This window comes from Culex pipiens, chromosome 3 (assembly GCF_016801865.2).
Source record: "Culex pipiens pallens isolate TS chromosome 3, TS_CPP_V2, whole genome shotgun sequence".
Taxonomy (NCBI): Eukaryota; Metazoa; Arthropoda; class Insecta; order Diptera; family Culicidae; genus Culex; species Culex pipiens.
In genome coordinates, this window is record NC_068939.1 from 15,319,752 (window position 1) to 15,340,955 (window position 21,204).

Sequence of the window (21,204 nt, forward strand, 5' to 3'; positions counted from 1 at the left end):
CGATCCTCGCGATCCTCGGTGATGACCGTTGACCTCTCGCTTTCTCCCACAGCCGCCAGCTCGAGTCCAGCACGTTGGACGAGCTACGGCAATCATCTCCACGAGATGAGAGAGATCGGTCCAGGGTTGTAGTCGGAAGGGGTCCCGGGGTCATCACCGAACATCCTCACCCATCCAGAAATCACAGCATTTCTGAAAAGAAAACAAAAGAAGACCTCTTCGAAGGGATAGGGAAGGGAAGGGATTGGAGTAGCTATTGTTCACTCGATTTGTTGGCATTGTGCTCCTCTTCGTCCAGTGGAAGTAAACAAATCTTCTCGACTGGCCTTTTGATCAGCTTCGTCGCAGTCTTGAGGGTGACAACACGTACGACACCATCGGCACCTGGATGGACTTCGCTGATCCTAGCTAGCTTCCAGCGCGTGGGCGGCAGATTGTCGTCGACGATTACGACCAGCTTGCCGACTTCTATCTGCACAGGTGACCGCCAACGTTTCGTACGAGCTTGCAGCTGGCTCAGGTATTCCCTTTTCCACCGATTCCAAAATAGTTGTTGTTTCTGCTGGATCTGTTGGTAATGGTTGAGACGGTTTGCAGGTATTTCCGTGTAGTCTCGGTCCGGTAGAGCCTTCAACGATGATCCAACGAGAAAATGCGCAGGTGTGAGCGGCTCGAGATCATTGGGGTCGTCCGACATTGGCGTGATGGGTCTCGAGTTCAAGCAGCCTTCTACTTGGACGAGCAGCGTGTTCATGTCCTCGATCGAGATAGGTTCGTCTCCAATGACACGCAGAATGTGGTGCTTGGCTGAGCGTACGGCGGCCTCCCATAAACCACCGAAATGTGGGCCGCTTGGTGGGCTGAACGACCAGCGAATCTCGTTGTTGGCGCAGTCCTTGAAGACCTTCTCCTGGTGCTGTTTGTCGCGAAGCAGTGTAAACAACTCGTGCAACCTGTTCCGTGCTCCGACAAAGTTGGTCCCATTGTCAGACCAGATCTCGGCGACAGGTCCTCTGCGCGAGGTGAACCGATGTAAAGCCTGCAGAAAGCGTTCCGTGGAGAGGTCCGACACGAGTTCGAGGTGCACGGCCTTGGTGCAAAGGCACACGAACAGGCACACGTACGCCTTGATCGCCGTGCGCCGAGGTCCTGGGCGAACGAACACTGGGCCAAAGTAATCAACGCCAGTTTTCGAGAACGGACGCGCAGCCGTGACGCGTACCGCTGGCAGATCGCCCATGAATTGTCGCACCGGCGTAGGCTTGGCCTTGAAGCATGTTTTGCACTGATGCACGATCGTGCGTGCCACGCTCCGTCCTCTCAAAGGCCAGAATCGAAGCCGAACTGTTCCCAACAGCAGCTGTGGTCCAGCGTGCAGCAGACCGAGATGATAATATCGTAAAATCAACCGTGTGAAGTGATGGCGCGCAGGCAGAACAGCAGGGTGCTTGGCGTCCTCGGGCTCGTCAGAGTTTTTCAACCGCCCACCCACTCGAATAATGTTGTCCTGGTCTAGGTAAGGGTTGTACCAACGAAGAGGTGATTTAACAGCAACCGTTTTTCTTGCAGATAGAGCCTTGATTTCATCAGCGAATGATTCCATCTGAACTCGACGAATCAGCACGTTCTCAGCCTCCTTCAGTTCCGCCGTGGTGAGAAATCCGGAAGCACGATCTGAGCTGGGAGTGCGGAGAAGTTTCATGAGCCGCAACCAAACCAGTGTCTTGCGAACCTTCGTGGTGAACGGACACTAGAGCTGCGGTATTTTTTACTACCTAAGCTCAGAGTTATTTCAAAACAAAATTCACAGTCTTTTTAAAGACTACCTGAGTTATTTTCCAAAATTCTAAACAGTCTTTTCAAGACTAACACCACCTGAAATTTTGTTGTATTTTACAAACGAAGCCATCTTTTTAAGAGAACTTTGCTTGCAAAATGCGTCAAAACAAAGGTAAACGCAAATCTTCTGAAGATTTGGTCGTTACGTCGGTGAAGCGTTTGAACGCTAAACCGGCTAACGGAAACAGAAAAAGAAAACAGCCTCTTCTGAGGTCTGATTCTGATTCTGAATGTGAGGTCAATCCTCCAATTCCATTGACAAACAGTTTCGGTGTTTTATCCGAAACTGAAGACAAGGAACCTTCTCCTCGTACTGAGCCTTCTGCCGTCGAGAAACGAGTAAAGGCTCCGCCAATTGTTGTGACTTCCGTCTCCGATTTGGCCAGCTTTCGAACGCAACTGAAGAATTGCAAGGAAACTTGCAATTTGAAGGTTTCGTTCCAGCTTGGTCGAAGAGGAGAATGTCGCTTGTTGACGGAATCTTTACAAGATCACCAAACTTTTGTTGGTTATTTGAAAAACCACAAACACAATTTCTACACGTATGAGACCAAGAATGCTCGGCCATTCAAGGCGGTCTTGAAAGGTCTCTCCAACGACTTGTCGGTGGATGAGATCAAAAACGAACTTAAGGTGTTGCTTGGCTTTGCCCCATCCCAAGTAATACCGATGAAGAAAAAATCAAACGGGAATATTTCTCGCTTTGGTTTGACTTCTCAATTTTATCTGATTCATTTCAACAGAAATGAAATCAACAATTTGAAACTTTTGGACAAAGTACAGTTTTTGTTCCATGTACGGGTAAAGTGGGAGCATTTTAAGAAACATGGCGGTAATGGCCAGAATCTGACCCAGTGCCGGCGTTGCCAGGCATTCGGTCACGGTACTGATCATTGCGCCATGGTTCCAAAATGCATGGTTTGCGGGGATTCTTCTCACGACAAGGACAATTGTCCCGTGAAAGAAGTCACCCAATTTAAATGTGCAAATTGTGGTGGAAATCACAAATCAAATTTCTGGGATTGCCCCATCAGAAAAAAGGTTTTGGATTCTCGTGCTAAGCATCAGCCGAAATCCAAACCGAAATTTTCTCAAAGTCAGGTTGTACCTGCATCTTTAAATCAAACGTTCGTGCTGTCTCACTCGAACAATTCTAGAAATACCCCTACCGTGGAAAAGTTAGGTAACAACAATGGCATTTCTTATGCTAACGTCGTTTCGGGTTCATCCACGAATTTTAAATCCTCTACCAATCTTTCTGAAATTGGGCAGGTACCTCAAATCTCATTTGAAAATTTTTCTGCTGGCAACGCTTTGGGATCTTCTGATCTCGGCGATGTTACGTTTGAAAAAATGACTTTTTTGCAAAACTCACTGTTTGGTTTGATTCAAACAATGAGTAATGCTACATCCATGATGGAAGCAATCCAGATTGGATTAAAATTTGCGAATGATGTTGTTCTTACCCTGAAGTTTAATCATGGATCTAAGTAATTCCATCAATATTATGAATTTTAATGCTCGCTCTTTAAAAGCGAAAGAAAATGAATTTTTCAACTTTTTACGAGTTCATAACGTGCATGTTGCTGTTATAACCGAAACATTTTTAAAAACTGGCACTTATTTGAAAAGTGATCCAGATTATAAAGTTATAACTAATAACCGAATGAATCGAAATGGCGGTGGAGTTGCAATAGTTATCCACCGTAGTATGACTTATAGCACGTTACGTGACTTTAAGTTAAAAGTTATTGAAAGTTTGGGCATTGAACTTGAAACTTCTTTTGGGAAAATTATGATTGCAGCTGCATATTTACCATTCCAATGCACTGGGGAAAATAAAAATTATTTCAAAGGGGATTTGAATAAACTTACTCGGCATAGATCTCGATTTTTGATCATCGGTGATTTTAATGCCAAACACCAATCTTGGAATAATTCAAAAGTAAATTCCAATGGTAAAATTCTGTTCAGAGATTGCACTTCTGGTCTTTATTCGGTTTTATACCCGAATGGGCCAACTTGCTTTTCTTTTGTTAGAAATCCATCAACAATTGATTTGGTGTTGACAAATCAAAGTCAGTATTGTGGTCCTTTAGTGACTCATGCTGATTTTGATTCTGATCATCTTCCAGTAACTTTTTCACTTTCTCATGAAGCAGTTACCAGACCCAATAGTTCTGTGTTTAATTACCACAAAGCTAATTGGGACAGGTATCAGCATCATATTGAGAATAATTTAAATCATGATTTTGTTTTAGAAACCAAAGCTGATATTGATTCAGCCTTGGAATCTTTAACTAATGCAATTTTGGATGCTAGGAATATTGCTATTCCTAAAGTCCAAGTCAAATTTGATTCTCCCATTATTGATGACGATCTTCAGCTTCTGATTCGTCTGAAAAATGTTCGCCGAAGACAGTATCAACGTTCTCGTGATCCTGCACTGAAGCGAATTCAAAAAGATTTGCAAAAGGTTATTGACCACAGATTCACTCTCCTGCGAAATGAAAAGTTCGCAAGAGATGTCGAACAAATTAAACCTTATTCCAAACCTTTTTGGAAACTTTCAAAGGTTCTTAAGAAACCTCAAAAACCCATCCCTTCTTTAAAAGATGGTGATAATATTCTATTAACTAATGGGGAAAAAGCTCAAAAACTTGCTCAGCAGTTTGAGAGTGCTCATAATTTCAACTTGAATGTTTTGAGTCCTATTGAAAATCAAATTTCAATAGAATTTCAGAATATTGTTGAACAAGAATTTTCATCAGATGAAGTTTTTAATACGGATCTGAATGAAATAAAATCTATTATCAAAAAATTTAAAAATATGAAAGCCCCTGGTGAGGATGGCATTTTTTACATTTTAATTAAAAAATTACCAGAAGCAACTTTAAGTTGCTTGGTCAAAATTTTCAACAAATGTTTTGATTTGGCATATTTTCCCAGTAGTTGGAAAAATGCCAAAGTAATTCCGATTTTGAAACCGGATAAAAATCCTGCTGAAGCCTCAAGCTATCGGCCCATTAGTTTGCTTTCATCTATTAGTAAATTATTCGAAAGAATAATTCTTAATAGAATGATGACGCACATTAATGAAAATTCAATTTTCGCTGATGAGCAGTTTGGATTTCGCCTTGGGCATTCAACTACTCATCAGTTGTTGAGAGTTTCAAATTTGATTCGAAGCAACAAATCTGAGGGCTATTCTACTGGCGCTGCTCTTCTAGACATAGAAAAAGCATTTGACAGTGTTTGGCATAAAGGTTTGATTGCGAAATTGAAAAGGTTTAATTTTCCGATTTATATCGTGAAAATTATTCAAAATTATTTGACGGATCGTACTCTGCAGGTATGTTATCAGAATAGCAAATCTGATCAACTACCTGTACGTGCTGGCGTCCCTCAAGGAAGCATTTTGGGTCCAATTTTATACAATATTTTTACTTCTGACTTGCCTGATTTGCCCCCAGGATGTCAGAAATCACTTTTTGCTGATGACACAAGCATCTCCGCCAAAGGCAGAAGCCTTCGTGTCATCACAAGAAGATTACAAAAAAGCTTGGATATTTTCAATTCTTATTTGAAAGAATGGAAAATTACTCCAAATGCTGCAAAAACTCAACTTATTATTTTCCCTCACAAGCCAAGGGCTGATTTTCTTAAACCAAAAAGTCATCACATTATAAAGATGAATGAGGTAAATTTAAAGTGGGAGGATCAAGTGAAATATCTTGGACTTGGTTTTGACAAAAACCTTACTTACAAGGATCACATTGAAAGTATCCAGGTTAAATGTAACAAATATATTAAATGTTTGTATCCACTTATAAACAGGAATTCTAGACTTTGTCTCAAGAATAAACTGTTAATTTATAAACAAATTTTCAGACCTGCCATGCTTTATGCTGTGCCGATCTGGACAAGCTGTTGCTTAACCAGGAAGAAAAAACTTCAGAGGATTCAGAACAAAATTCTGAAAATGATTCTGAAACTTCCTCCCTGGTTCAGCACCAGTGAACTTCATCAATTAGCCGAAGTTGACACTTTGGATGTTATGTCCAATAAGATAATTGATGCATTTCGACAAAAATCATTGCAGTCTTCAGCTGCATTGATCCGCTCTTTATATAGTTTATAAGTTAGTTTTAAGGTATCCCTTTTCCCTTTTGTATATGTAGGACCTCCTACATTTGAAATCACTGAATAGCGAAAGCTACAATATTTCATGAATAAATGAAAGTTGCTAGTATTTAAAATTGAGGTGAAAAGTCATCGTTTGTGATTGGACACTTAATAATATTTTAACTGAATGAATGTACATGGAAAAGAAATTTGAATAAATATAAATTAAAAAAAAAAAAAAAAAAAAAAAAAAGAGCCGCAACCAAACGGCTGTTTGACGGATCAGCTTCGGGTACGAAGAGAATTTTGAAAAATAAAGATCGTTGAACTCCTGTACCACCGACACAGTGTTTGCTGTCACCGATCGACGTCTTTCCGTTTCCGCATTCTCATCTTCAGCTGTAGATTCTGCATTCGGCCAGTGCTCTGGGCTCAAACGCAGCCAATCCGGTCCAAACCACCAGAACTCGTTGTCCACGATGTCCTGTGGAGAGATTCCTCTGGAAATAAGATCAGCAGGGTTTTGAAGTCCTGGGACGTGTTGCCAACGAAATCCTTCCGTGATGCTTTGAATTTTCGACACCCTGTTTGCAACAAACACGTTCCACGTGGTCGGGATAGATCCAAGCCAGCAGAGTACGCACGTGGAGTCCGTCCAGAAATATGCGTCCACTGGAATGTCGAGCGCTTCTCGTAGAACCTTGAAGAGCTGCGCAACCAAGACCGCTCCGCAGAGCTCCAGTCTCGGAATCGTCTGAACCTTGAGCGGGGCCACCCGCGACTTCGAGGCCAGCAGACGAACCATAACTTCTCCCTTTGCGTTCTCGCTACGAACGTAAACACAACCACCGTAGGCCTTGGTGGACGCGTCTGAGAAGCAATGCAGCTGAACCGACGTTGCGTTAGGGATGACGACACATCTCGCAAACCGAACCGAACTGAGAACCGGTAATTGCTCCTCGAATTTCCGCCAGTTCTCACCCATCATCGAAGGCAATGGCTGATCCCATTCCAGACGCTTGCCATCGATGCCCGGCGTCCACAACTGCTGCATGAACACCTTTGCTATTGTAACCGTTGCGCCAAACCAACCGTGGGGATCGAAAATCGACGCAATTTTGGAAAGAACGTTCCGCTTGGTGAGTGGTTCATCAGGGCCCGTCTCTGGGATGGTGAACTTGAGCATGAATTCGTCCGTAGATGGGAACCATGTCAACCCGAGCGTCTTCACCGAGGGATCTCGATCCAGGTTGATACCATCGGCGCAGGGAATCGCCAAGTTATCCTCCTCCACACCATACAGAACTTCAGCACGATTGCATGCCCATTTCCGCAAACGGAAACCACAACTGACAGTCATCTTGTCCAGCTGGTTTCGCAGGTCGATCGCCGAGTCCAAGTCGTTGGTACCGGTGATCACATCGTCCATGTAGATGTCTTCGCAGGCGACCTTGGCTGCGAGCGGAAACCGTTCCTTTTCGTCCATGGCCAGCTGTTTCAACGTCCGTGTTGCCAAAAACGGAGCTGGCTTCGTACCGTACGTAACGGTGTTGAGTTCGTACGTGGAGATCGCCTCGGTGGGTGTTGGACGCCATAGAACGCATTGCAACAAACGGTTCTCCGGACAGATTCCGATCTGCCGGAACATCTTTTCGACGTCCGCAACCAACATGATTTGCTTCACGCGACAACGGTAGATTATCGACCTCAAGTCCTGCTGGATTACTGGTCCACACAGCAGAACCTCATTGAGCGACACACCAGAAGAAGTCTTACAGCTCGCGTCGAACACCACGCGTACCTTGGTGGTTATGCTAGCCTCCCTGACCACTGGGTGATGGGGCAGGTAGCACCGTTTGGCGGAGCCCGTGTCCGTGACCTTCGTCATGTGCCCTAACTGCTCATACTCGTCCATAAAAGCGACATATTGTTCCCGGAGATGATCGTCCCTGGCTAGTCTCCGTTCCGTGCCGTGAAGACGTCTTACGGCGATATCCTTGGACTCGCCTAACCGTGACAGAGCGTCTTCAGCTTTCGGTAGAGCAACCGAATACCGTCCGTCTGTACCTCGTTGAACCGACTGTGCGTACAGAGCTTCGCAGCGTGCTTCCTCTGGCGAGTAGTTACCGGCTGCTGACTCGACCTCCTCACAGGACCAAAATCGAGCCACCAAAGCATCCAGCTTTTCCAATGCCGACACGTTGCAGTTAATCCGCGGAGACTCCCGTGAGTCTGCGCAACCGCCGCATACCACCCATCCGAAAACCGACTCGTTCAGGGCTGGCAGCTGTTCTCCCAGTGAGATTTTCTGACCGCTTGCGAAGAAGTCAAAGAAATGCTCGATCCCAAGTACCATGTCCACACCGTTGGACATCGAAAACGTCGGATCCGCCAGTACGACGCCATCTGGTATGGTCCAACCAGTGGTGTTTATGGCCGACGTTGGTAAATTGACCGTAACCTTTGGGAGAACTAGAAATCGCATTGCTCGAGAGAAATCTGAGATCCGTGAGCAAACCGTGGCTTGAATCTGCTGCTTTACTCTTGAGACTGCTTGTCCAATCCCGGACACCGAGATGTCCACCTTGTTCCTTTTGACCCGTAGTAGCTGGCTTAATCGTTCCGACATAAAGTTGCTCTCCGAACCCGAGTCGAGCAGAGCCCGCGCTGGAAGCCGATTCCCGTTGTCATCCTCAACAACGACGACAGCTGTTGCCAGCAAAACATGTGTTGCGAAACGTTGAGCAGCGCTTGCGACTACTGTCTCAGATGCGTCCTTGACCTGAGATGAGTTCGAACCTGCTGTACCTTGAGGTTCTTCCCTGGAAGCATTCTCCCGTCTGGTAGTTGATGCGACCTTCGCCTGATCCTTCCGAGGGCGGAAACAGAGAAGTGTGTGGTGTCGCGCTTTACAGTTCTGGCAAGAGTACTTCGACTGGCAACCCCTCGCCAGATGTCCAGGCTTGAGACAATTGCGACACAGCGAATGCGTGCGCAGCAGAGACTCCCTGTCCGAAACCGTCATCCTCTGGAACACCGAGCATCTGTGAAGAAGATGTGTTCCCGTGCACGCTGGGCAGCGTTCTCCTGACGCTTGAGCCGTGCTGTAGTTAGTCCTGACCAACGACGGTTTCGACTTCGGTTGTTGTTGTGGTTGCTGGGATGTACTCTTTGTGTTAGTTGACTTCGGCGGCAACGACTCGAGCACACGACTACGCCGCTGCAAAAACTCCAGCATGTCCTTAACCGTGTCCTGCTCCTTGGTAGACGAGTGTTCCTCCCAGCCTCGCCGTGATACTGGGTCAAGACGATCCGTCAGCATGTGCACCAGAAGCAAGTCCTTGTAGTCGCCTGGTTGTACAATCTGGTCTAAGGATTGGACAACCTTCTCAAATCCTTGGATGAGATCACGCAACTCCTCAGAAGATTCTTTGGACATGGATGGCAGTTCGAAGAGATGCTGAATCTGACGCTTCTTCATTTGCTTGCTGTTGTTGTAATAGTTTAGCAGATCTTCCCAAGCTAACTGGTAGTCCGCGTTGCTCATCTTGAACTTGTCTACCATCGTCGCAGGTTTGCCAAACAAACAACCCCTCAGGTACTGTAGCTTTTCCACACCGGACAGGTCGTTCCGCCAGTGGATGAGCGACGTAAACAAATCTCGGAAGCTAACCCAATCGTCGTCATCTCCGGTGAATGTCCGCAGTTGGATCTGAGGTAACTGCACATGGTTCAAGTTCTCGCAACCTAGCGTAACGTTAGACTGATCCGACGTGTGGTCTTCGCGCTCCCTGAGCCTCTCCAAAAGAAACGATTTGGCCTCCATGTAGCTTAAGTTGAAAGCCATCCGAGCAGATTCGTAAAAATCCTCCGCTTCAAAGAACTCGTCATGAGAAGTGATATCAATGAGGGTTTCGCAAAAAGTCTCATAGATGTCATTGATAATTTCCAACCGAACGCTGACATCGCTGGCCGTAGCGGTGTCCTTGAAGTCCTTGATGAACGTCTCAATGTCGCCAAGAGTTGATTGAGTGTCCTTCAACTGAGCTTTGAGCCGTTTCAGCGACGGTGTCTTCGCGCTGTCCGCTTTCACTTTCGGAGGCATCGTGTTGCGTTTGAGGTGAAATTAAAGAAGAGATGCGTGGGTGTAGTACTCCGTGGTTGGGTCTTGCTTCGCAAGACATATACCAGCTTTACCTGTGGAAACAGTAAGCCGCACCTCCCAACCAGTACCAACGCAGCAGACGTACACGTGGCAAATCGTCAACAACAGCAACTCGAAATCAACAACGATGTTCAGGCAAGCGAAGAGGATAGAACGAGCATGTAGTATCAAACAAGAACGCTTCGGCCGGACATATACGTGTAGCTTTACCTATAAAAACAAACACGTCGGCTGGCCGGCGAGCGATCGTCCCAAAATCCAAAATCGGTCGAACCAATGACGTCACATCCAAACAGCAGCAACTCAATCAGTGTGTGCGGGGGCGAGGTGAAGAGGTACAAAACGCAGAGGTGTAGTATCAAAAGAGAGAGGCCTCGGCAGGCCATATACTATTAGTTTACCTGGAGAAACTAACAGCGTCGCCGTAACCGTAGCGAAATTCCAAAAAACCAACCGCCCTCAGGCGTATAGGGATGCGTGGCAAAAGGATGAGTCGAGTCGAAGAGGGTGAAATACTTTTAATTTGTGTGTATTTTCCGTGAGGCTTCGGCAGAGACATACACTGCTCTTTGTCACTCACCCGGGCAGGGATGCCACATGATTTTTTGAAATGTCTGTGAAAAAGTCTGTGCATGTCTGTGCCTTTGTCTAAAATTCAAATATATCAATTTACGGTCATAGAAATCCATCAAAATTGTGTTTTTAAGCATTTGAAGACTAACGAAATAAGTTTCGATTGATATTTTTACAAAATAACAATTTAATGAAGTTTTTGAAAAGTCTGTGCACCTCAAAAAATGTCTGACACGAGCTCAAATGTCTGTGAAACACAGACAAATCTGTGTATCTGGCATCCCTGCACCCGGGAGACCAGAAATCGCTGCAACCTCTTCCTCGATCCTTGTCGTCCACGTGTCCGAGATGGCCGCCGACCTCGTCAACGGTAGCACGATGACGTCGGGCGTGATGACCGCTTCCGTCCGTAGCGGTGCGTAGCCGAGCGCTCTCCAGGCGTACGACTTCCGATGAGTGCACGCAACACCGATCGATGTCCTATCGACAGCAGCGCGTCGTCGCGTTCCACGTGGCACACGTGTCCAGTGCCAACGTCCACACCAGCAGCGAATGTCCGATGTCGCCGACGAGTCGTTGGTGAGCCACCGATACGGTCCTGACCGGTGCTCTCGACAGCCTCCGCGCAGCTACTCCGAGAGTCGACACCCTGTCGTGGCCGACAACTGCTGCTTGCGGGTGAACCGGTGCTCCAGACCAGTTCGGATGGGTTGTGAAACCGTAGATCGTCGTCACGTCGTAGAACCGGAGAAAATGGTGGTGTTAGTGGGTTGCTAGACCTTGCCCCGGCCGGACATATACTTGTTCGTAATTAATTACCTGGGAAACCGTGTCCCTCGCTGGCAGTATACGCTCCAGGCCGACCCGAGATGATGGTGAAGCTCGACGATGACGATCCAGGTCCTCCAGAGTCGTGAAAACCGGCCAAATCCTGGCACGCGGTCCGCTTCCGACGCCGATCGATTTGGCGCGCAGCAGGAACAAAGCGCAAGTCCCACGGTGATTGTCTCGCGCAGTTAATTGTCCCGCAACTCCAATGGCGCGACGCGTATTGTGCTGCACGGTGTATTGTTCGGCAGGCGCGAACCGTAGCGTGGTGTGGTTTGTCCTCCCCGTGGTCCTCAATCCTGGAACCGGAATCCTTGGTCCAGGATCCGGTTCGAAGGACCAGAATGAAGGGGTGATGCGAGTAGGCCTTCGACAGCGGCGCAGTCACTCCCACATCGACTCACCAGGTTGAAGACCACTTGCGCGTAGTGTGGTTGGTGCTACCGGGCGAAGGTGCTGAGCCAGCAGAGGTTGCTTTGCTGCTGCGGGGTCGTTGTACTCAGCCTGTAGTTCAGCGACCTCCTCTCAGGCGACAAATCCAAAAGGCCAGCATGCGGTGGCCAGCAAGCTGAGATTGCCCAGAAGCGCTATCCTTCCGACGAACAGTTAAAACACGTAACACTTCACCAAACACACATTTATTACGCTTAAAATCTATATTTCACTTAAAACTAAACACATTAAAATCGTTCGCGCGCGGGTTCCTTGCAAACCGGTGTCCTTGCCGGTCCAGACACAACTGAACGATCAGAAGATCTGTAGGTCCTGGCAAACCTCCTCATCATGCGAAAACGGGTCGTGCGACGTCCTCTGCTACGATTCTCCAGAGAGGATCGTAGCAGAGAACCGCTCCCCCTAATCTCGATACAGCGGCACGATCCTCGCGATCCTCGGTGATGACCGTTGACCTCTCGCTTTCTCCCACAGCCGCCAGCTCGAGTCCAGCACGTTGGACGAGCTACGGCAATCATCTCCACGAGATGAGAGAGATCGGTCCAGGGTTGTAGTCGGAAGGGGTCCCGAGGTCATCACCGAACAAAACCAATAAGGCTAATTTCAAAATTCATTTTTCAGCTAATCATCAACCAGATGTCAGATACACAAAGTTCAAAAAAGGATTTTAAAGGAAATTTGCCCAGCTTTTTTGAAATGAATTAAAATTAAAATTAACATTATTTTAATTTACATTTAACGAAAATTTCAACTTAATATTTTTCCTTTTTTTTCGAATTTATCTTAAGCTTTATAATGATGAATCTAATAAAACAAAATTTAGCTCTAAGAACTATGATGATCAAAAATAAATTGATATCAAACACTTTGATGATCACATTTTCGATATCTTAAAAAAAGCAAATAAAAATCGTAGCTACAGATTTTTTAACATCCTTAAATTTGACCCATAATATATATATAGAAAAATCAAATTAAAAAAAAAACTCTTTGGGAAATGGAACTGCTCAAAAAAGAAAAGCAAAAAAAATGCGAAATCATTATCTCATGTAATTTTTTTTACAGCTTTTCAAAAATTTCAAAGATTTAATTAATTCAGGAGTGCTTTTCCTTCTTATTTTTTAAATGTGTTTTCCTTAATAAGAAAAAGTAAACCTTAAAAGTGCCGATTACTTTGATTATTTAAAAATTGGTGGAACAATAAAAAATAAATCTTAGAAAAAAATTACTTTCTGAATGAATTGAAAATATAAGTAAAAATAAATATTTGTTCCGCTACTTTAAATTGATTTCAAATCATTTCTTAACATTTCCTTTTCCATCAATAAAAAGTACAGGATTTTGAGATATTGAATAAAAAAGTTAACTTCAAATTCCTTGAGAAAATGTGGCTTTTCGCTACTTTTTGATATAAGTAAATATTTTTAGGTACTTAAATATTTTTTCAACTTTTGAAAGTTAAATTCTGAACATTTTTGATTTATAAAAAGTATAGATTATTCACGGCGTGTTTGCTGAGCAACCTTAAGGAGAAAAAATAGTCATCGCTACTGTCAAATGTGTCTTATAGGAAATTTTCTCAGCTTTCCAATGCTTCTAAGAGCGAAATGTTTCATCGGGAAATTTCTGAGATATCTATTTTTTAAGTTTTTTGTTCTAAATTCCTTTATTATGTATTGGAAACTTTTTAATATCAGTTCAGGAAACTTGTCAAATGATGTTTTTTATGTGTCATTTACTCATCAAAATGTGCAAAATAAGGTAAGAAACAACTTTGTAGAAGGTTGCAAATCGCTAAACATTTTAAAAATAAAGTTAAACCGAGTTTTTGAATATATGGGATTTATTCAGAAATAAAAATCATAAAACCGTATCAAAATATAATTTTTACAAGAATTATTAGATTATTAATAATTTTTGTGTACAAATATCACCCGTCTGCTCGGATTTAGCTTGAATTAAGCTGATAAAACCGCTTTTTTGCATTTTTGAGATTGATAAGGGTATTACTAGATTTTTATGAAAAAATATTATGTTTCCTTAACCAAACATTAACCAGTTGCATGGATACAAAACATGTTTTATACTCGAAATTGAACTAAAAATTACTGTGGCGAGCTTCAGGAGAAACACTTTTCATGAGTTTTAAACGATTTTACAATATAATTTAAATAATTTTATAATTTTTATTTTGTATGAAATGATCAAGGAATCAGCAATATTATAGAAGTCTTATCCTATCTTTTTAAAACGTTTTACAAATACTTTGATTTTTGTTTAAATAGTTTGGAATGGAAGCTTCTGTTTGATTTTTTCTGATAAATAATATTTTATTTTTGTGTAAACCAAAAAAAAAAAAAAATATGTGACGGTGTTTTCAACATTCAGAGTTAAACACACGAATTTTACTCCTGAATTTAAATGCATTTTCAACAGCAACACTTTTTTTTTTGTTATTTCATACAAATTTCATACTCATGAGAATATGACTTTTGAAGCTTGGAACAGTAATTTGTAGTACATTTTCGATTTTAAATCATCTTTTGGATCCATGTTCCCGGTTCATGTTTGCTTGCATAAATATCATATTTATTCATAAAAATCCAATAATAAACTTAAAAATCTCGAACCTTCAAAAAATCGATTGTATCAGCTCAATCAGAGCAGACACGTGATATTTTTACACAAAAATTATGTAATTATCTTTTAATTCTTGTAAAAAATATTTTTTAATACGGTATCATGATTTTCATTTCAGAATAAATCCCATATATTTAAAAACATGGTTAAACTTAATTCTAAAAATCTTTAGTGGTTTGCAATCTTCTACAAAGTTGTTTCTTGCCATATTTTGCACATTTTAATGAGTAAATAACACATAAAAAATATCATTTGACAAGTTTCCAGAATAGTTATTTTAAAGTTTACAATAAATAATGAAGGAATAGAACAAAAAACTTAAAAAATATATATCTCAGAAATTTCCCGATGAAACATTTCGCTCTTAGAAGCATTGGAAAGCTGAGAAAATTTCCTATAAGACACATTTGACAGTAGCGATGACTATTTTTTCCTGAAATGTTTGTTCTAGAAAACACGCCGTGTATTGCCTTGATTAGTCTTAAAATTGGAAGAATACTTGAAAAATTCCTAAATTTCTTTTAAAAATGTGATTTTCTCAATACTTTGTACTGATAAATAAATGTTTGTACTAAAATACTATTTCAGCTGTTGGAAAATGATTTTGAAACTTTTCTGTACATTTTCCATTGAAAAATACTTGGATTTCTGTGTAAATTTGTAATTTGCGCAGAATAAATATTTTAATGGATTAAAATATTATGTTAACTATTGGGAATCAATTTTTGAACATTTATCAACATTTTCCATCAGTAAAATTGTCAGGTCATCGCTTTGAATTTTGAGAAATTGAGAGAGTACTTAAAAAATACCTGTTTTTACTTTGAAAAAAAAAAAATAGATTTTTCGCGATAATTTACACTGAGTAAATATTTGTATATACTAAAATATGTTTACAACTACTAGAAAATAAGTTGTGAACATTTTTGAAAATTTTACATTAGTTAAAACTTTAGGGCATTGCTTGGAATTTTGAAATTTTTGCCTTCCATTTTTTCATTTTTTTCCGAAAATCATATATCACGTACGAGTCGACATTTTTCATGTTTCACCATCTTACGTGAAATTTTCTGACATAGGTTTTGTACCACACACCGTGAAAACGGCATTTTTTTTATTTTTTTGGACATCATACTAGTTTTCCTTGGAAGCCAACTAATGACTTTTCATTTACAAGAGAGCTAACATCCAACTCTGAGTATTGTTAAGAAAAACGTAGGTTATTGTTTTTTTAAAGTTCTTTTCCAAAAAATGCCTAATATTATCAAACTGGATGTGAATTTTGGTTCATATATCAAATGTTCATATTTAAAACATAACATTTTAATACATATTTCTAGAAAACAATGTCATAACGATCCGAGCCCTTTTGTTTTGGTTTGTGCTCTTTTCAAATGGAACTGCTGATAAATATCTTTAAAATATGTTAAAAATGTGGTATTACTAAAATATGATAAATAACAACATTTTAATTGTGTGTCACTCTGACGTATAAATTGGTTTTAGTAGTATCCTGAATAATTTACAAAATATGATGAAAATTTTATTCTATATTTTATTTATTTAAAGTATAATTCTAGAGTTATTATTAAACCCAAAGTTAAAAACCGAGGGCATAGTCCTCTCGAAAAGAAACATGAGGAAAGTACTATTTTGCGAGAGTATAGACCTCTCGCGTGTTCATTCGTTCATTGAAACAGTTCATCCTATTGAGTGGCTTACATGGACAAATGACCGCCACTTTGGCACCGAACCATGCTGGCCTATACGGTAAAGGCACGGTTCAATATGCTGAAGGTCTTGGGTTCCAGTCTCAGTACGGTACTTTTTTTTTTGATAGATGAACTTTTTTGGAAAATGAAACCATGAGTAAAGTACTCTCGGTATTTTTGGGATTTATCCTCTCTGTCCGCACGCACCATTTTACTACCGAACCGTGCTCTTTATCGTCTCGTATAGTCTCGTATTAGACCTTATAGCCCAATTCTGGGTGATTTTTGATTTTAAAGGGGTTTGAAAAAATGATGTTTGTTGGATCTTTTCAAAAACAAAAAAATATTATCATTTTAAATTTCGTTGATATTTTTAATCACTTGTAGTTTTCAGTTGAAAAAAATACCTTTCAACATCCCTGCATCAATCCCCAACCATCTCCAAAATAAGCTCGTCAGCAACTTCAGCAGCATCAGCAGCGCTGCTGCTTCTGATTGCATGCCTTCCAAGATCCATCGGGAGGGGGCAGGTAAACTCGAACTTTGTCTCGACGAGGGTCTGACACTGACTCTTGATACAGTCACCACCACCATGTGATCACCGCTCGGGCCCCACGATCACGAGGGGACATAACCAGCTCTTGAAAGGTATCTCTCTCGCTAGTTTAAGGGTAGGTTGGACTTGGACTTGTGTTTTTTCTTCTTTTTTTTCTGTTTTTTCCCAACACATGGCCACGATGATCGACGAGCGGATCGAGATTTGCCTCTGATTTTGGGCCTAACCGATCGGCTAATGGATTGGATTAGTGCACAACTCGTGTGACCTAGATTTGCGGCGAGCATGGTGGCGAGGCGAGTTGAGTTGAAGGCTTGTTCCGATGGATTAGCAGTGTTCTAGTTTGATTCTGATTTGATGAATTCATTTGGTAGATGGTACTAGTTCTGTTCAAATCAGATCCTAACATTGTATTTACTGTTGAGTGTCATAACTTTGCAAGATTGCATCACAACAACCTAACTGAATTACCCACGAAAAATTCAACCATCGCGATTATCTCGTCTCGAAAATCGATAAACCATTTTCTGAAAAAGCACATCATTAATCAGCACCCAACATCATCACCCTGCATCAGTCCAAAGTACACGCGCCATTATAGACTGGCAGACACTTTTTTTTTGATGGATTTGAGTGGCGAGTTGCAGCATCAGCAGCTTCGCTACACAAATCCGAGCCCATAAATGCAAAATAAGCAACTGAACTGGCTTTGGCCAGACGGAGCGCCCCCCGAAAAAGTAGGTTAATTACACCTGTGCAGAGCAGTTCAGCGCGGTTCAGCAGCAGCAGTGCCATCCGAGTGGTGACGAGTCCCTTGGACAAGTAAAGTCTTTAGGTTGAGTCGTCATTTTTGATACAAGTGCTGAAAAGTTTAACTTTTCAGTACTATTTCGGGGTGTTTATTTAGTACTTCTTATGACCCCTTTCGGGGTTTTCAAAAATTGCCGTAGCGGACGGTATTTCACGTCCCCATGGCGGGGTATTGGTATTAGTTTTCAACTAGCAATAATCGCACCTCGGATGTACCTCATTGGTTACGATATCGCCACTGCGCAAAGCTGACTTGACCGGGGCCCCGGCCAACGGGATCACCCCGGAACGACTCGATATGCTAGCGATGTTTACGTGTGAAGTATCTAGTTGAAGGATGCTGGAAACCGGATTTATGTCCTGCCTGCCTGCCTGGCTCTTAGAAGGGTCAATAAACTGCATCCTCGTTTAGAAGGGGCATTTTTGCAAACAGCAGCCGGCCGTTTGCTACCCCCTTTTGGCGAGGAAATTGCAAACTGAAAGGGGACATTTAAATTAACTGGTTTCAGAAATAGAAAAGGGAGCCACGACTAAATCCTTAGGGATTGCTGATTCTATCTGGACATGTTTTCAAGAAGGGTTGAGCTAATTTGCAAAACAGGTTTGCGATTTCCCCCCATGTTGCAGATTTTAAATCTCCGTCCTTTCAAGGTAGAAACGGAAGAAACATTTGTAAGGTTCATCATAGTCTAACAGGAAAGTGGAAAAGCTTTTCAATAATTGTGGTTGAAAAATAGTTAAATATGTCTTAATTGTAATACAATTCTAAATTTAATATTTTTAGCATAATTTCTATGCTTTTGTATATTTGTATATTTGGTTTGCAACTGAACGAATAAATACTGTTTTATGAAGTATGTATTCTGGCTATTCTACACTGCTTTACTATTACAAACCTCTTTCTAATATGTTCATGAAGTTTAATAGATACCAATTCGCGTATGAAATATGTTCCTTAATCTAATAAGGAATAAATCTTCCTATATGATTTATAAAAGTAAGAAATCCAAATTATCCAGTTAGTAAAAGATCAATTCCCTGATACTTCGGACAACGGTAATTTTAAATTTTTTTGCATTGGATGAAATTTTGTGCGTACCTTTTCTATAACCAAAGAAGACATTTTGCATCATTAGTTTGTCGATACAAGTCTCCATACAATTTTGGCAGCTGAACATACAAAAAATATTGAAAAATCTGTATCTCGAGAACTGATTTTCTGATCAATTTTATGTCGTGAAAAAATTGTAGATTTGCTTAGAACTTCTCAGAAAAAAATAATTATATCCTAGAAAAAATATTTTCGACCATATGAAATGTTAGAGATAATTTGATAATTTGAAAAATATTTTTATTCGAAAACTCATAAATTGACCAAAAATCGTTCGAAAAACGAGCATGTGAGATAAAAGGTTGAAAGCCATGAGGCTGTTGCAAATATTTTTCAAAGTTTTCAAAGTACAAAAGGTCGAAAGGACAAACAGTTGAATGTAAGAAAATGAAAAGATGCCTTAATTCAAATATATTTAAGAGAAATTATACGTTTTTCTATGACATTTTTGTTTGTAAAAAATTGAACAGATATTTTAAAAGCATATTCTTAAGAACTTAAAATACTTCAAAATAGCGTTTTCTCGTTTCAGTAAAAGCCATGCATACAAATACTTTTAAACATGAACAGTTCATTAAAAAAAATAGGAGATTTTTAAATTGAAAATTTTGTTTTTAATAGTTTGTTCATGTTCCAGTAATCTTTAATTTGTGAGTTTTTCCGTTCTTGAAAACATGATCAACTCTTAAACAACTTAAAAAGGTCAATTTAAACATATTTTAAAGAATGTATTATTTTAAATACAGTCCAGACTCGATTATTCGAAGTTACGATTTTCCGAAGTTCGATTATTCGAAAGATTTTATGAGATTTCAAATAATCAAATCATGAACAAAAATATTTTTTAATGTTTATTTTTTTATATTTTGAATTTTAACATCAAATTCATTTTAGTCAAATTTAAACAAAAAAATGGAAAACGCAATATAAATTAATAAAAAAAAATCAAATGTATTTTTGTCCAGCGATAAAATTATCGAGATTCGTTACTACTGTTTTTTCGAATTTATTCAAATTCTTATAACTCGCAAATTGATACTAAACGAAGCGGAATTTTGTATGTATTATCACTTTATTATTTTTTTTGTATAGAACTGAAATTTTCATCAAATACCGTACTTTTTGAAAATACTCGAATTTAATTTAATTTAATTAGCAATATGAGTATCAAACGAAGCGAAATTTTGTATGCATTTCCACTTAATTATAGTATTTATTGTGAAATACTAAAATTTTCACAAAACATCGTATTTTTTCGAAAATACTCAAATAATCATAATTTGCAATATGGGTATCAAACTATAATTTTTTTTGTGAGTAACTTCATTAGAGTATTTTCTTTGTAAAAAAGTCAAATTTTCACAAAATATTGTATTTTATCGAAAGTACTTAAATTTTCAATATTTGCATTGTGGGTATCAACAAACCTGTTTTTTCACTTCATTAGAGATTTTTTCGTAAAATATAAAAAAAATCATAGTTTACTGTATTTTTTCGAAAATACTCGAATTTACATAATTTGCAACACGGGTATCAATCAAAAGAAGAAGATTTTTTTTATGAATTTTCACTTTATTTGAAATTTGTTGGTAAAATACTCAATTTTTCCCAAATTACTTTGAATGTGAGATACGGTATTTAAGAAAAACGTTGTATTTCGTGCAAATTTGAGTATTTAATTTAAAAACTATAATTGATTGAAAATGATGCAAAATTTTGCTTCGTTTGATACCCACATTGCAAATTATAAAAAAATGAATGTTTTCGAGGATATACGATTTTTTTTGTGAAAAATTGAGTATTGAAAACATAGCTAATAATTTGATAAGTGTTTTCGGAAAGAATACGTGTGTTTTCAAATAAAAAAAAAACACTTAAATAAATTAAAAAAAAATAATTAAAATCAAAATTAAGCTTTGGGTATCAACCATATTGCTTATTATAAAAATCAATGAATTTTCAAATTATAATCTCAAAATGCAAGGTCGAGAGAATCGTTTCATCAACATTTATTGAGGGCTCAAAGCCAAAATCGAAAGAATAATGCTACCAACTCACACCATCATAACAAATATGTTCATTCGTTAATTGAAACAATAAATAAAGCGTAAAACATCAACATCGACAATTTTCAAAAATTCAAAAGATTTGTAAATCAACCCAAACATTCTAAAAATGATTCTAAACGCAGGGGAATGCATGTTAAATTGATTTCAGTTGATTGCTCTTAAGTTTCCAATAAAATTTTGAAGTTTGTTGAAAAAATAATGTTTTACCCCGATTTTTCGGGCTCATTTTAAAGGTCTCCCTTTAAATAAAATTTATACCAGCCTTATTGAAACAACAATAACGAAAACGATACATTATCGTTATCATCCCGACAATTATCGCT

The 21,204-nt window shown here is 40.0% G+C and overlaps 1 protein-coding gene and 1 non-coding gene across 4 annotated transcripts in view; both read right to left on the minus strand.

The window, feature by feature from the left end:
* Window positions 1–21,204, minus strand: part of LOC120418025 (nuclear hormone receptor FTZ-F1) — a 277,913-nt gene that overhangs the window by 144,701 nt on the left and 112,008 nt on the right. The gene's annotated exons all lie outside the window — the stretch shown is intronic.
* LOC120418052 (U4 spliceosomal RNA) lies at window positions 17,811–17,951 on the minus strand. The gene has a single exon (XR_005605550.1). It is a non-coding gene; the product is annotated as a U4 spliceosomal RNA (small nuclear RNA).